This window comes from Poecile atricapillus, chromosome W, assembly GCF_030490865.1.
Source record: "Poecile atricapillus isolate bPoeAtr1 chromosome W, bPoeAtr1.hap1, whole genome shotgun sequence".
Lineage (NCBI taxonomy): Eukaryota > Metazoa > Chordata > Aves > Passeriformes > Paridae > Poecile > Poecile atricapillus.
This window is the reverse complement of record NC_081288.1, coordinates 29,668,583-29,685,307: the sequence shown is the minus strand read 5'-3', so window position 1 is coordinate 29,685,307 and position 16,725 is coordinate 29,668,583.

Sequence of the window (16,725 nt, the reverse complement as noted above, 5' to 3'; positions counted from 1 at the left end):
AGGCTGCCAGAGACCAGCAGACACAGGTCGATGGGGTTAAGTGGATTCACTCTGTGCTTGCCTGCATGGACACATCTTACCCTTCCCCTGCCTGCCCACCTGCTCTGCTGTTACTTCTCTCTGGGGACACCATTTGCCTGCTTGTCCAAACAAGCTCCAGAGCTCGAAATTGCCAGGGAGTGAAGAGAGAAAAACCTTCCTGCTTATGAGGGGCAGGGTGAGGGGAGGCTCACCCTATGCTAAATACAGAGAGGAGGGAGCAATTACTGCAGGATCATTTTCTGCTGGATGTGGCAGGACCGCTGGCACAGGCTGGTGACAGACCATAAGGATTCTCTATCTTAATGAGCAGCAAGAGTGTCCTGGGGAGCAAATGTCTCATGTAAATGTGTATGGGCATGGGGACAAGTGTCACACAGGGCCTCCCATCAAAGGAGAGGAGACGCAGCATCATTTGGAGTGTTGCTTCTTTGGAACTGCAACCGCAAAGGAATGAATAATAGGATTAATTCACTTAGCTATTGATCTCAGACACACACATTTTCATTTAACATTATGAGAACAGCCAGACTCTCATGGTTCATAGCCTGTGGGCAGTACAGCACAGACAGCATTTTCAAGCCCTTTTCCCTATTTGCTGATGAGGTAAATCTTAGCAGCACGTTCCTTATGGTGAGCCGCTGGGGAAGGATCTCCTATGGAAAACAGCCTAATGTCTGGACTGGTGACTCTAATGCTGTTCTCTACAGATGTACTCGGAGCAAATAATTGGTGGCCCAAATAACAAGGGGACCTACCCATGGAAATTCTATACAGAAAGCTGAAGAAAGGGAGGGAAGGAAGAAAATAGAATAGGCTGATTTAATTAGGTCTGGACATACATGCACACAATATCTCAGCTAATCAGGAAAAAAGTTCGAATGCAGCCTCCCCATATCACCATAAACATTGAAGATCTATGACAGTGAGATAAGAAAGAATATGGTGCAGGGAGACATTAAGACATTTTTCAGTAATTTCATCACATGGAACATGACGTCTGCTCAGGGTCCCAAATAACTTCTTTGCCAAATTAATCTGCAAAGTTAAGTTTCTCATAACTAGCTCTTACAAAACCACCCTGCCCATAAGCAAGTGGATGCAAGGGCCAAAAGTAAGTGTCAAAGGTGGTAAAGACCATGTTGGAATCTGTGGAGTCACCAGGTGACACCAGTAGAGATGCTGACACCTTAGATGATCCCAAACTGGGCCAGCTCGTGCAGTTCCAGATGGCTGAAAGCTTCCCATGGGCAAATCACGGTAATATCTGCAAAAGAGAGAAAATGACAAATGTGTTCTTGTCAATGCACTCCTCAGATTTATCTTTCATTAATGGAAAGGCTGATTTACACAGAAAGCATTAACAAGAATGGGATTCCGTTTGAAGGTTAAATGGGTTGGTGAGCATTTCAAATCTGGTACTACCTGTCAGACCAAACCAGATTAGTGTACTTTCTCTCTGTGAGCAAAAGCAAGCCAACAGTTACAAGTCTCTTTAGTGGCTGTGTAAACTGATGTAAAAATTCATTCCAGTTATGTGGTTTCTCCTGTTCTTATAAATTAACCGTAGCCAAACTGTGATCTCCTCAAAGACATGTACAATTTTAGATCAGTTGCTGAATAATTTGGCCTACAATATTCAGGATCTATAACTCTATCAGCTTTATCAGTATTTATAATACTTCAAAGTTCTGACTGGCTACAGCTCATCCAATGCATGTTTCTCAATCCCAGATGGGTACATAAAATTCTTAAAATTAGGATTCTGATGACAACACAAATACTTAACCATCTGGGATTTAATTTCTGTGATTTTTTGGTATTAATAGCTTAGCATTTAGCATTTCTTTGAAAATCTCATGCTGCTGAAATTCTTAGCCAGAGTATTAGCAGAAAACAAACAAGCACTTCTGCAGCCCAATGTAAATAGTCTGAAGCTGAAGCATACATAAATGGCCTTTCCTTCACGTAGTGTATATAAGCATAAGCATGAATGTGGCAGCTTGGGGAGGCAGAACAAGTCTTTTCTGGTGACCCTGAGAGCTGCAGACAGGCCAGAGAAACAGAGGCCACCCCTTTCCCATGACCAAGTTTGTCTGCTCTAGTGCTAAAGCAGAGCATGACAACAACATCCTGCAGAGCTTACCTGTGCCCAGCCCCTCCATGCCTGGGATGTCATCTCCAAACCTAGGAGAGAAAAGAGAAGGTAAGGAGTGAGTTTGGGGCACCAGCAAGGAAAGAGGAGATGTCCTAAACCACCAGCCAAGGAAGAAGAATTGTGAGTAGGGAGCAGAAGAGAAGCAGCTCCAGGTTGGAGAGCCGATGGCACCTGGGGGCTCCTTGCCCAAGGGAAGATGCACAGAAGCACAATGCAGCAGTGGGAATTTACCCAACTAGCACAGTTTCTTTTCTTTCTGAAATTCCCTTACCCTCTTACTCCTTTTTTGGGGGGCTTGCTCTTGAACTGCCTTGTCTGTCTCTGCTTGAACTTGGGAGGCCCCTTACGCGGTGTGGTGGGACCAGCTGGGGCATCTCCAGTGTTGAGGTTGGCAGCCGGGGTCTCACTCATCGCTGGGCTGTGTGTGGCAGGCACGTGCCTCTCTCAGATCCCTCTGTCTGCAAGATAACAGCAAGGACTGACACAACACTCTGATTGTCTTTTCTAGGTATCAGTAGTCAGCTGACAGAATTATGGAAAATAAAATTGTGGCAGGATAAAAGATAATGGTATTAAAGATAAAGAAAGATTGTAATGTGTACAAATTAAGCAGGGTAGCGCTGCCTTTCACCTGGTATGCTAGAATTAAGATCCCAAACAAAGGACACCTGAGCTAAGGCCAAAAAGACATTTACCCCATGATGCAACGTCTTGCAGAGTCATGGAGACAAACATCTTCTTTTGTCTCAAACACAGTCACACTCTTGGAGCAGGTTGCTGCAGAAGCTTGTCCAACAATTTAGGTAAAATAGGAAGTTAAATTGCAGTGCTGGGGTTTTTTTCTAGCTAGCCTTGGAATAGGATTGCTGAGGTTTTTGTTTACTGGTTCAGGATCTGACTACTACAGGAGCCATGAAGACACATGTATGGCTTTGAGAAATATCCTCTCCTTGGGAATCACCATGATATACTTACTCCACCTGTTCTCATACTCGTGCCTAAGCATTTCCTTTAGAACACTGATGGACATGGGATGCTGGGCTGGATGGGTCCTTTGTCTGGGTGGAGCTGCAGTTAGGGCCCAACATTTGTCAATACCAAACTTACAGCAAATAGCACAAGATTGTTGCAAGATTATCCAGAAGGCTGAGGCAACGCACTGGAGACTATCTTTTAGGCAGAAGTTAATTTTGCAAATTCCTCAGGATTTAGAGGAGTAAAGCCTGTAACTTTCCTCAGGATGTGCCCATTTTGGTATTTTTGAGCATTATATTACATGTGCTGATCCCTCTTCACCACACTGTACATGAGCCAAACTCCACAGGGGATAAATAGTTATCAGGGAGCAATTTCTGTTCGGGAGACATGTCTCCTTTCTTAGATGACAGAACTGCTGCACTCTGAGCCTTTTGCTTCCTTCCCAGAGAGGACAGCAATAACTCTCACCAGTGCCCAAATGGAAGCTCCCAGCCCTTCATCAAATTTTGTGCCAGTTTTTATGTCAGAATGGTCTGAACAAGTGCATTTTTGGATAAAAATAAATGCAGCTTTTTTCTTTCTTCCTTGAAGTCACATTCTTCCCCATGACTGTTATATATCTCTAATCTCCAGGTGTTTGTCCCTGTTCATCCAGGCTGATGTAATCGCTGATGGAATTAACTTCAGGATTTGGTTCTAAAGACTAATCTCATTAGGTCACCATAGTACTCTGGCTTAATCCCCAACATCACCTGCCATGACACTCTGGACTTTTAATCTCAGAACTATAAATGTCATCAAAGATTTTTTCCTTAGTCTAAAGAAAGTTCATTCCTTTTTTCCTGAAATAGCCAGTGTTGGAAAGTAATCCTTATATACAAGGAGAAAGACAATCTGAGCAATCCTCCTGTGTCACTTCCACATCTATGCAAGGTGAAGAGCCATATTTCTGTATCTGTGGCAGTCTGGAAATACTTCACCCAGGACATCTTTCCATCTGTGGTGGCAGTAGGATGGCTCCAAATGATAGCACCCAGAGGCAGGCTTGTTCTTCTGTCGCTTGTGGTCAGGCTTCTGTCTCAGCTGTAATATCCCAAGCAGGAGACTGGACAGGTTCCAGCAGCCCCAAATGGAGCAGCAGATGGTTGTGTCTGAAGCTGAAGCATGCACAGATGCTATTCCCCCGCGTGTAACACAACGCTTCCTAAGCACACACTGTGCCCACAAACACAGAGATCAGCTCAAACTGTGGAAGTTACTTATTTGGCTGCCATCTCTGCAGCGCCTGAACAGTTGCCCAGTATTTACAGCTTTTTCTTTTTCCTCACAGAATGGTGGCAGGACAGGCAAACACTGACACCTTCTTTTACAGAATGAGAATGGAAGTGCAGTGATAGGTATGACCTGGACTGCACTGCTAGGAGGAGAGATGAAATCTTTTGACCCACAGATTTTTAGGGTCAAACCGGGAGATCAAGGCATTTTGCCTCCAAAACAAGGACAGAATTTGGTCCCTGTCTCTTACTCAGGATGGGAGGAATTCAGATGATACTGCCCTACAACAAAATGCTTTGCATCAGAAAGCTGCTCCATAGCATGTTTGATAATGCACCAAAGTCTATTATTATGTCTCTGCCTCAGGTGCAATTCTCATCATATGTTGTCTGTCCCAGTGCTAGACCCCACTCTTGAACTAATAGGAACACTCATCCACTCTAAGCACCGTGTTAATGTGACATCCAAGTTACTTGGTCCCCTTCTCAAAGGCTACTCCCAAAAGTACAACAGAAAAAGCAAACCAGTTAACAGATTTCCATCCCTTAGGACTGACATCCAAAACTTGAAAGATGCATTTGAGTTCTATCTCCAATTCCTACCCTGCTTCAATAACCTCTGTTGTGCACTGGCATGTTACCTTAACCACAAATATGTCTTTGAGGGTCAAAACTTCTGAAATCCTTGAGTCCACAATTTGTCCCTGATGTCACTCAGTAGAGGAATAGCTGATGAAAAGATTCAGCCCTTGAAATTTATTTTCGCCCCAATCTGAAGTAGTTGTATCCATCAACCAGATATTCAATAATGCAGGATTTGGTAGGAAAAAGGATCTGCCCAAATCACACTTCATCCTCTCTCATCTGCATGAATTCAATAAAGAACACTCAATGAAACTTTTTGTTAGCGACATTTCTAACATTAGGGACAATTCTAACTTCTTCCATACTAATCTCCCTCTACTTCTATTCTCTCCATGCATCACTAAAAAAATGACAGAGGATGGAAAGCAACGTTAATGCCACATAACAGCTTTCCTCTTGCCGCTGAAATCAAGCTGCCTTCTCCCCACAGAGCTGGTGGGACTTGCCTGCTATCCTTAGAGTCAAAGAATTCTCCGTTCATGTTGGAGTGGGCCCTGCCCCACAGCATAGAACCTGCCCCAGTTCCCACACCTTGGGAACGAACTGCCCCTACACACAGCCAGACAAACACCCCAGGATCACAGATATGAGAGAAATGGCAACAGCAGCTTCGTCCCATGGGAATTTCACAGCCTTTTGTTTTACTGTACCTGGTTACTTGGATAGTCCTTGATACCAGATCAGTCAGGTGGCTTGACAAACGTTTTGAGTCTCCTCTAGATCTCTGCAAGTGCTATGCTGCCTTCTCCCAGTGTTTCCTGGTCTGCCAGAGCTGTTTTTCTGCTGCCAGCACCAGCATGCAGCTCCTGGGCAAGAGCTGATGGCTGTGGGTGCAAAGACTGTTGAGGCATAAGATCCTCTGCCATGCACTTCCTCTGCTCACTCTTTCTGATGAGGTGTTACCTAATTGCCCCTGACAGCATTTCTGCTCAGTCAAGGGCTTAATCCTCTAGGTAAGAGCTTTGCTTGCATCTGAGTGCTAATTATACCTAATACGCATTAATGGGCTTATCTCAGTTGCGTCAGAAATCCCACCTCGGGGTTGTTGGCCAGGTTAAGCATCCTTCTTTTAGTTTCATTTAAATTTAAAGGGGCTTGAATATTACTGACAAATTCTGACTCTTTAATCTGCCCCATCCTTAATCTCTGACTCTCTGTGGAAAATGTCCCTGGAAGATAATGTAGATGCCTCACTTGATCTTCTTCAGACTGTTTCGGTGTAGGAACTCATCTTCCCCTGTCCAAAGCCTTCAAAAATATAGATTCCTTCGTGTGCACTTGTCTTAAGCTGCCTCAGGGTGCCAGACACAGAACCTCCATAAGCCATGGCCCTCCATGCAGATACTCTTCCGTGAGTAGAGAGAAACCAGAGGAGACATCCTTGTGCTAGTGTTCTTTTTACGGGTTTCTTGCACGCTCAGATCGTGGCCTTGAGAGAGCCACCAGCATCATCCTTTCAGGTTTTTGTCAGGGTGTATTGAATCCAGTGCCTTTGAGGAGTCTCACAGCTCCAGTCTCAATTGCTTGAGGTAGCTAATCATAGTGATGGGACAAAGTCCCTGCAGGTTCAGCCCTTTCTGCTCCTGTGTCTTACACAGGATTTCAAACCCTTCATTCTAGCAGCAGTTTTGAGACCCAGAACACGTGAAAGAGGGTGAACTCTAAGACACAGAAACTCATTTACAGTAGAACTGTATTCCTCAGTTTCCCTGAATTTTCCCTGAAAAATATTCCTCTGAATACTCAGATTCCCAAATGGGGATCACTGGAAAGACTATCCCAGTTGAAAGAAAGGATTCAGTAACAGCAGAGGTACAGCATCATTTTATAAACTCCTCATTGATGTGCCCAGCCTGTGTGGATGGGTGCTGGGGCAGGAAACAGCAGCTGCCTGTCCCAGCTGCTCCTCAGCAGCCCCCCAGTGCTGCTCACATGCAGGCTCAGCCAGCTGAGGACACAAGCCAAGGGGGTTCCAGGGAGCCCCAACCCAGCACGAGGAACTGAGCAGCCCCTGCTCTTACAGCCAGGGAGCTTTGAGACAAACCACTGCAGCAGGACCTGCCCTAGTGACAGAGGAAACAGAAAACAACCACGCAAGAATCACAGCTTCTCCTAGCTACTGGATCTGTTCACACTCTCCAAGCACAAATATCCAAATTTTTCCCATATGGAGTTTTATCTGGACTTTTCTCTCCCCTGGGTTTTGCAGCCAGTTCCTTTTTCATCCCCCTGCCCCCCTTGCTATTGCTTTGAGCCCCTAGGGAACACTTACAGTGCCAAGGGCTCCTCTTGCAAATCATTCAACTCCTCCAGCCTGCGTAGAAAGAGTCTCGAGGTGTCCTTTGTCCTCCAGATATACCCTGCCACCAGGTGACATCAGGGCATCAGCCGTGGGCGGGCACCTACACGGCAGGGGTGAAATGGGGGGAGCACTGTGAGACCAGAGATGTGCAGGCACAGCTCCAGCAAGGTCTGGAGGAGCAGCAGAGCCTTGACACACTCCTGAGGGGTGATGTGCCCCTTTCTGCAAGAAGGTTGTGGCTTCTCTGGAGCTTCTGGGGGGACATCTCTGGAGAAGCGAAGAGAAATGCAGAAATAACCTGCCCTTTGAGTGGTGCTGCTTCTTGGGAACACACGTGTCTGCACGTGTCAGGGAAGGGAGGATTCCCTATCCCTCTCCTGGGCTGGTGAATGCCTAGAGGGGTTTCCAGTGAACTTCTTAGAGGTGCTGGAGGGGTGAAGACACACCTTACAGAGGGATGCATGCAGCTAGCCCAGTGTCAACAGGGCTGAGCCCGCTCAGGGGAGTCACAGGGAATGCTGCTGAGATACTGCCAGGGCTCAGGTGAAGCAGATGGGAAGGCAGAGGGAGAATGGGGAACCTTTGTGTTGCAGCCAGTCACTCCTGAGACCCAAGGTGTTGGGCTTGTGACAGCAAGGTCACAGCTGGGTACCAGTACCATTGTTACTGTGAGGGGCCCTCAGAGGTAGAGCTCAGCCCGTGCTCCAGCCCAGCAAAACCGCATGCATGGTAATGCACGCTAATTTATACCGAGTCCCTGGTATCTCCCATGTGTTTTAATAGCCTGCTGTAACTGCCTGGAAGATCAGTGTCAGAGATGTGGAAGAAGTTGGTGGAGTCTCAGGATGAAAAGAGAAGGTCCAGAGTCCTGCAAAAAGGTGCTGGAAGATCATCCTCATCCTCAGCTGCAGCAGTGCCTCAGTCATGGCCTGTAACAGTCTGGCTGGAGCTATAACCACAAGGCTAACAAGCCTCAGGGGCTCTTGGCACTGGTGAAGCACCTTGCACTTACCCACTTCCCCTTGCTGAGTATCCACCTCACTACACAAGGTCAGGGCTGGCAGGACTGAATATAATCCCAGTGAATGGAGTGGCTACCATCGGGAGCATCAGAGCAACACAAGGGCAGAAGGAAACCAAAGTGTGGGGTTGTTTATGATGGATGGGATTTGTCTTTGGGTGAGGTTGCAGGAGGGGATTTTGGAGCAGCCATGCCAGGGGTGTGACTGCATGTGACCAAGAAGGGACAGTCTCTCACTGATGGGACAGACCCTAGCAGTGAACACCTGGCCAGCACTGCACTCACTGGTGCTGAGCAAGAGTCCCATAGCTGAGGCCTCTGACCTTTCAGATTGCTGAAGTTAGGCAAGAAAAATCCTTCAATTCTTAGCTTACATTAAAAAAAACCCAAACAATAAGGTCCTAGCCCTTGAGTGGGCACTGAGAAGCTGGGAAGTAAATCCTAGATGTAGATGAGAGGCTTTCAATCTAGCAGAGAAGGAGCAAACACACCTACATCCCCACACATTTAAGACAATCACACAGCTTTCAGAGGCTTGTGCAGTAATTTCTGGGCACAGGAAGGAGAACGGGGGCAGCATCGTGTTGGCATCCTCTCTTCCCTGTGATGACTAGAGCTTGTATACAAATGTGTGGAGATTGATTGCACTCATCCTCTTCTGACAGCAGAAGTGATTACTGTGGGCAGGGACCTGCTTGTGTGGATATAAAGAGGTGCAGCCTGCTGGCAGCAGACTCACTCCCATCCCCGCTGCTCATTCCCATGCCTCCATCTGCTGCAGACAGGTTTCCAGGGGCTCCCCCTCCCCTTCTGCCTTTTTCTATGTAGGTAAAGTTGCTGCAGAAATCAGCTGTAGAGCCCTCTACTCCTCTTTCCTGAAGCTTAAAAATTTACATATGTTCAGGCTGTTTGTTTTCAAAATACTCCCTTTGTTTTCCTGTTTTTCCAATGAAATCTCTCGTTTCCCTTTAACAAAAGTGGACTGTGGGAAAAAAATTTCCATAGTGTCACATGAAGATATTTTTTTTTTCCACTGACAAAACATGACAGAAACTCCCCAAAGGGCCCCACTTCTCATGTTCTTTCTTATCTCCCAGGATTATCAGTTCTCTCTCTCCATCCATCCTCTCTCTCTTCCCCTCACAAAGTGGGTGGTGTTTACTCTGCAGAGTTGTGGGTGCACAGCTTCTTTTCAGAGCAAGAGGCACCTGTTCCATGTTCGTGCCTGGCTGCCCCACCACATGGATGACAAGTCCTGCCTAGCGAATGAGTACCCAATCCCTGTCCCTCCCTACCCAGGCTTTTCTTCCCCAGAAAAGCCAGTGCCAACTTTTTTTGCCACAACAGTAGCCTTTTGATCCAGACCAGAGCTGACCAGAAACCAAGGTGTCCAGGTGGTAGCAGGAGTGCAGTCCTCGTGGCCTCAAAGGAAAGCTCAGGAGCTTCATCACCTCTGGCCAGATTACATTCTGTTCCAAGGAATCACTTAAAAAACATCTCCAAGGTTTCTGACCCTATTTATGAGCTGGTGTAGCCATGGAAACAGTAGTTATGCCAGAAATAGCAGCTCACTTGAATGACAAAGAAAACACAAGTTTACAAGACAGTGATTTTTCCAGAGGCTGACTGAGCTCATGGGACTGTGGGAGGAAATCCCAGCTGAGGCACAGACTCAGGGATGCAGCTGATAAGGGCTGTGGTTGGTGTGGGCCACAAAAACTGTTGAAATGTGTCTCTGCAAGCTTGTGCCACAAGCTTGAGAGACTTTGTGCCTTATTGATAGAGATTTGTCACTTGCCACAAAGATACACCTACCTGGAAGTGAGCAGAGAATTGACCAGGCAGTAAAAATGTTGGTTTCCCTCCTGAAGACAGGCAGCCTACCAAGTGCCTCTGGATCCCTGGTGAGGGAACCATGGAAGGATCTGGATTTAGAATGGGATTGTCTACTGGTCTCACAGAAGATCAGTGAGGTTGTCATGTCAACAGTGTTTTGGTGAGAAACTCAGTGTAGTAAGGTGCCTGCAAATGAGAACACACATGCTATAATCCTTCTCCTGAAAGGCTGACCATGTTCCTAAGCCTCACATCGTTTGTGCTAGTGTAAAAAAGAGAAACAGATACAGGGGATTGAGCTTTCCCTGGCACAGATATTTGGTTGCTTGAATACATGCAAATCAGTCCATCAAAAATGCAGAGAAGAAGGCATGCTCGTGGAGAGTTTTATCATTTTCCTTCAGGAAATCTTACATAGTTATTTTGGTGTCAGGATTGTCATCTGTAACAGCCTGCAATAAATGGGGTATGCTGACTTTGGGAATCTGTGCCTGCTGCTGGAAACAAAAGTTATGTTCAGTGTCACTGAACTCAGCTTGCAGAAGAGCCTGATCTTGATACTCATTTCCACTCATTCCCTGGAGGCTTCTCTGGCAATAGGGCAGAAATGAAAGAGGCTGAGGTCTATTTTTCCACAACCAGGGCTCAAGAGGAACATTTCCATGACCAACCTTTAGACAAGGGTCCTTTGAGGAAATAAAAATCAAGTGATAAGCTTTTGCTGAGCTATCAGCAATGGGCCTGTCTGTGCTACAAACTAGGTATTGGGGACCAAGTCCTCCAGCCAAATGGTCATTGCCAAGCCTTTCTCAGGAAAAATGAAGTCCCTGCTTTTCTTATTCAGTCAAGGGCGCTCTACTCGTGTATGTCAGAACATCATTACAGGCTCCAGGCTTCCAGGCACAAATGCTTTAGGACATTCTGGGGCTTTTTATAGCAGATGATATAAAACCATGTAGTCTGTCCTACACTTCATTAGTCACCAGAGTTATATTTTCTTCTCAGCAGTGAGTCCGGCCGTTCTTGGAACAAATAACCATGTCTTAGCATCTCACACTCACGAGACTGTTATGTTAGCTGAAACCTTACAGAAACCTTTCCCTGATCATGGGCATAAATAAAAGGAAAACCAAAAGAATCCTCTCCTCTCCCTCTCTTTTTTTTTTTTTTTTTTGATAGCTCTTTTCACCATCAGGTTTCAAGAGAGAGAACCACATCTTTATCGTTCATATTGGTAAATATAGAGGAGATGGTGGAGAGAAAGTTCACAGACCTGCAGATGAGACTCAGCCGTGCAGGCACCTGCTGAGGAGACTGATGTTCTTGGCCATGCAGCACAAAAAGCTCAGTTATTCCTAACTGCTTTGTGATTCATTGTTTCAGAGCATCCCCGTGCTCATGGCAAAGTTGTCCCAAGGGAAAGCAGTATCATTAGTGAGCATCCTCTCTGTGTACTAACTTTGTTTAATGTCTGCATCCAGGCTGTTGGTAATGACACAATAGCACTGACTTTGCGAGATCATTTTAAAAGGCATCCTTTCTTTCTTATTTTCACTCTGCCCACAATTAAGATATCTGCTTTTTCATTTACAAGATTATTTTTCTCCTGGATAAAATTCACAAAACAGGCTCAACATTTATATATTGAACCAAGACTTAGCATTTTTTCCTTTTTTATCAAACCCATGTAGGTAATCTGGTTATCTATGTACCTGCTTTAAATCAGAGCTTGTGGTTGCCCTTAAAAATGTACCTGAATCACAGGGTTTCCACAGTATCATCTCAAGGGTCTTATTCAGATTTTTCTTTTCTCATAATTGATTCCTTCTGTATGAATTGCATGCCATGTACCTGTGAACGGACATTAAACGGTACACTAGCACTCTCTAAAATGATCATGCGTTGAACTAAACAGAGAAGTAATACTGCCTTTAAAATAAAAAAAAAAGTGTGTTTTTATTTAAATAGAAATCAGATATTTCCAGACCTTTATTCAATTTTAAACAGTGAAGCAAATGATTCAGTGTCACTGGGCTAAGAAGAAACTACACACAAGTCAGCTCCAGATGTCTTCTTTCCTGACAGCTTCTTTTCTCATCTTCTTTCCTTTTTTTTCCTTTTTGAATGATTGATTCTTTCTCCTTGGCAACCAGCAACCCAATAAAGGAAGGCTTTCCTAAACATTTTGGTAAAATGTTTCTTTCTTCTTCTTCTTAAGGGGGCACATATCTTCCCATGGCTTTCACACCATGCAACAGGCATTCTTCTTTCCTCCTCCTACCACATAAAAGCACTGCTGGGTAATCTCATTCAGTTCAGCCCTTTACCACCATTATTATGGTTTTTTTCATGTAACAGCTGAGGCTTTTAGAAAGAAATGATTGCTTCTGGGGAGCATCTCGCACTCTCCTTGGGAACATTTGACTAATGGGCAGAGGAGGCAGCTCTTCCTGCTCCATTATAGTGTCTCTTGGGTTGCTGCTCACCTCCCAGATACATGGATGCTAAATGCTCTAGCTGCCATGTGATAGCAGATCCCTGGTGGAAATAACTGTGGAAAGGGATGAAAGCTAGGGGATGAAAATATGAATCAATTTTGAAAAAAATAACAAGTCTTCTCCTTTTGTTGCTTAGGTGTACTGCTAGTACTAAGCCTTCTGTTTTTCCCTCAGGATCTTGCACAAGTGTACAGCTTAATGTTGTAATGTTTGTTTGGTTTTTTTTTTTTATTTTTAATGACCTTTCTCTGTAAGACTCCAACAATTTTTTATTTAAATTTGGATTCTCTATACTCTTGTTTCCCACTGGAAGTACACACCTCTACAAAGTGCATCAAAGCTTCTTACTGGGAGGCTGCTAAAGATATTTCTGTGCCAAAGACCTGGAATTGCAGCTTGCTTTCTGGTCTGGTCAAACATCATAAACACACCATAGGAAAAATGAATTGTTTAGGAGTCATCAGTGCATGTGAAGCGTGCACATATTGCACAAAGGATGTTCTGACAGTTTTGTGTACACTAAGATTTATTTGTGGAACACTGACAGCTGATGGTGTACTTTGACTGTAATGCTGGAAGTTATTTCTACAAAGAAAAAGAAAATAAAGGCAAAGAAGAGAAAGAAAAAGGGGAATTTTGCCCCACTGTGAAGGGCAATGACGGGGTCCCATAGGAACATCCTCCTCTAGGACTCTCCAATGCTGCAGGTGATGGCAGTGAAAATGACCAGTATGATGATTTCTTGCCGTGCTTCCCGTTAGCATGATACACTTTTCATCAAGACCCACTTAAACTCCTGTGGGTTATTTATGGGTGTGTTTCTGTTAGATCTGGGAGGAGACTGCTCATCATGTGCAAGTGTTGCACATCCATTGCTTGTTAATGTTCTGTGAATATATAAAACTGGATAATATTTACCGAGAATCTAAATAGCCATTGGCTCTTTTGTTGAACACCACGTTTGTTTTTCTCCTTTACACACTGAAATCTGCAATACAAGAGAAAAAGAAGGAGTGGGAGGAACAGCAATTCTCACACCAGTTCTTCCGCAAGAATCCACCATAATAACACTGTGGGGGTTTACAGAGGCAGGGCTGCGAGAGCAATAATATGTGAACAGCACAAGTGCAATAAAGGAAACACATTGCCACAGAGAGGCTGGTAATTATTGTCTCATGGCTTCCAGAGATGTTATATAGCTGCAAGCAGCATGTCCTGAGCTACAGGCAAAGCACAAAAGTACATGAGAGTTAGCCAGAGGCTGGACACAACCTGACTAGAAGCCATAAATTCCGGTATGAAATCAAGTTCCTTGTTGAGAGTAGTGTTTAGCACAGGAATGTCAGGGTGCAGCTGGCAAGGGAGATTTCCCAAGGTCAGCAGAGGAGGAGAGGATGCCACAGCTCTCCTAATTTAGTCCCAGCTTCAGCTCTGGCTGTTTCAGAGGAAAGTCACAACACAGGGAGGAATGCTTGAATAAATACCTCCTAACACCCTGCTTGGTGATCAGCTTAGAACTGAGATTTGATTACACTTGCTGAGATTTGACCTTACATAACCACCTGTTTTCTGAGAGGTCCTAAAATAATCCAGTCTCCTTTTAAATCCAGCTCTGGTGGGTGACTTCTTTAGGACACCTTCACCTGCAGAACACTGACTTCTGCCATGGTACCTCGTGAGGGATGGAGAGCAAAAGCTGATCTCCTGCATGCTAGGCTCTGGAGTGCAGGGGATGCAAAGAAGACACCCCTGCTCCCCGATGACAGGGATTGTCTTCCCTTCACAGGCCCTGTCCTCTCACTCACCCCCTCCCACCAGCTGAGCTTTCTCTCTCTCTCCTTCACTGAGCTGCTCTGTCCATCCTCAGCCTTTCTCAGGCTAGCCTCTGGAGGAAACTGGCTCTGTTTTGCCCCTACACTCACACTCCCAACCAAAATCCTTTTCCTTCCTCAGACTAGACTCTGAATGAAGCTGGCTCTGTTTTGCCCCTACCCTCTCATCCCCAATAAAATCCTTTTCCTTCCTCTATCTTCCTGTTTCCCTTGCTCTCTCAGAGGATTGTGAAGTGACATGTGAAGTCTTTGCACACCTTCAGGCTTGTGACAGGGGTTATGGGATTAGCACTTTAACAAGCCTGAAAGCTTCTTAGACAAGCATTAAATCTCCAATCTCTCCATCTTTCAAAGAAATCACTTCTGGAGGAGCTGGAGAGATGGAGCACACAGTCATGTTTCAGGGGTCAGCTCTTCACCCAGCTGAGAGCCCCCAAGCCTAGTGGCTAGGTGGTTTGAAGCGATTCGCATGGGATTTGGGAAACCCAGTTAAACCTTTACCAGGCGCTTTGCTTTAGCACCTCAAAGTGCCTTCTCTCTCCTTGCTCTCCACGCAGAATACTGACTCCCTTGCCTGGCATTTTATCTAGCCTCCATGTCTTTCCTCCCTTCCCACCCCAAGGCCTGCACACCCCTTTGCAGCACTTTAAAAGGGGTGAGTAGCACCAGGTAAGAAGAAAAGAGGCACCACCCCTCCTAGGCACAACAGGCTCAAACTTGCTGACTTTTAAAGCCAATCCTGGGGCAATTTGTGCCTGTGTTTTATTCAGAGGGGATGAATTCATGCTGCATTGGCCATATCACACTGTTCATCCCACTTAACTGAGAGTCAGAGAAGGCAGTGCTGGGATTACCAGAGCTGGGTGGCACTTCGTGGTGCAGTGAATGCTCCCCCAGATGGCATGGAAAGGACTCATGTCTGAGCTCCCTGACCTGTCACCTTGCCCATTCCCATCCCCTCGTGACTGCCTCAGGAGCAGATTACCTCCTCCCATCTCTGCAGGGAAGAAGATCTCTGCATGTAGTGAAGGACAGCACCTGGGGACACCATCCAGGGGACACCCATGGCCAAAACTGACACTTATTTTGCAGCACCTGCTGACGTGAATTTGCTGAACCGTGAAGTTGTCTTCACAGCGTGTCACCTGTAGCTTTCCTGGAGACTGTAAAAAGCTTGAGGAGGAGGTAAAACTCATGACAGTGACAAGATTCAGCAACATTATTCATTAGAGAGAAATCAAACTTAGTAACACTATGTACCGAGTTCAGTGAAAATACAAATTAGTAGTTCCAAAACAAATCACTTTACAAGAGCAGCACTAAAAAGTAATACTCTGTTGAGCCTCCTAAAATTACAAAACTGGATCCCTACCTGGACTGAAATATCTTTTTATTTTTCCCCTCAGAGCTTCCAGCCTGGAAAATTTCAGCTCCAAATTAGACAGTTTTGGAGATTACAAGTAGGTGAAAATAAGAAATTCTAACAGGTGAAATTTTTCTGGATTAGTCACTTCTAAAGGTCATAAATTAGTTCAGTTCCTCAAATGCAGTGACCTGTTCCACAGAAGAGGGAGATGGCATTTAGCAGCACAAAGCTGCAATGTACCACCACTGCAAAAAATTCAAATCCAGAAGTACTGGACTGGCAGCAATCCAAATTCAAATAGGAAAAAAATGCCTAATTTTTTTAATCTTACAGTTTCAAAAAAAGTCAAGGTTTATTATTTCCCATAGGGTGCTACAGACATATATGACTGTTGGGAGTATAGGCTCTGTAGTTGAAGGATAAGCATTTATAATTTTGCATAAACTTTTTGAAATAAACTTAGACACTAGCAGTTGATTACAGCTATTAATGTGGTCTACTAATTGTACAATCAACTGTTATCAGTGGGGTAAAATTAAATAAGACTTAATCATAGTATTTTAAGTAAAAAATATAATTTTCCGACTAAGAACGTATTTGAAATTTTACCATATGTTTTGCAGTAAAGCAGGTACACTTTAGCTGTTGTCCCTGCCTCCTTCTGTCACAGAGAAAAGAGCTGGCTGGGGTTGGACAACGCCTGCCAAGAGATGATCTTCATGGCATGGCATCAGTTTGTCAAAGATGAAATACTCAGTGGTAGAGATTTGCTTTCA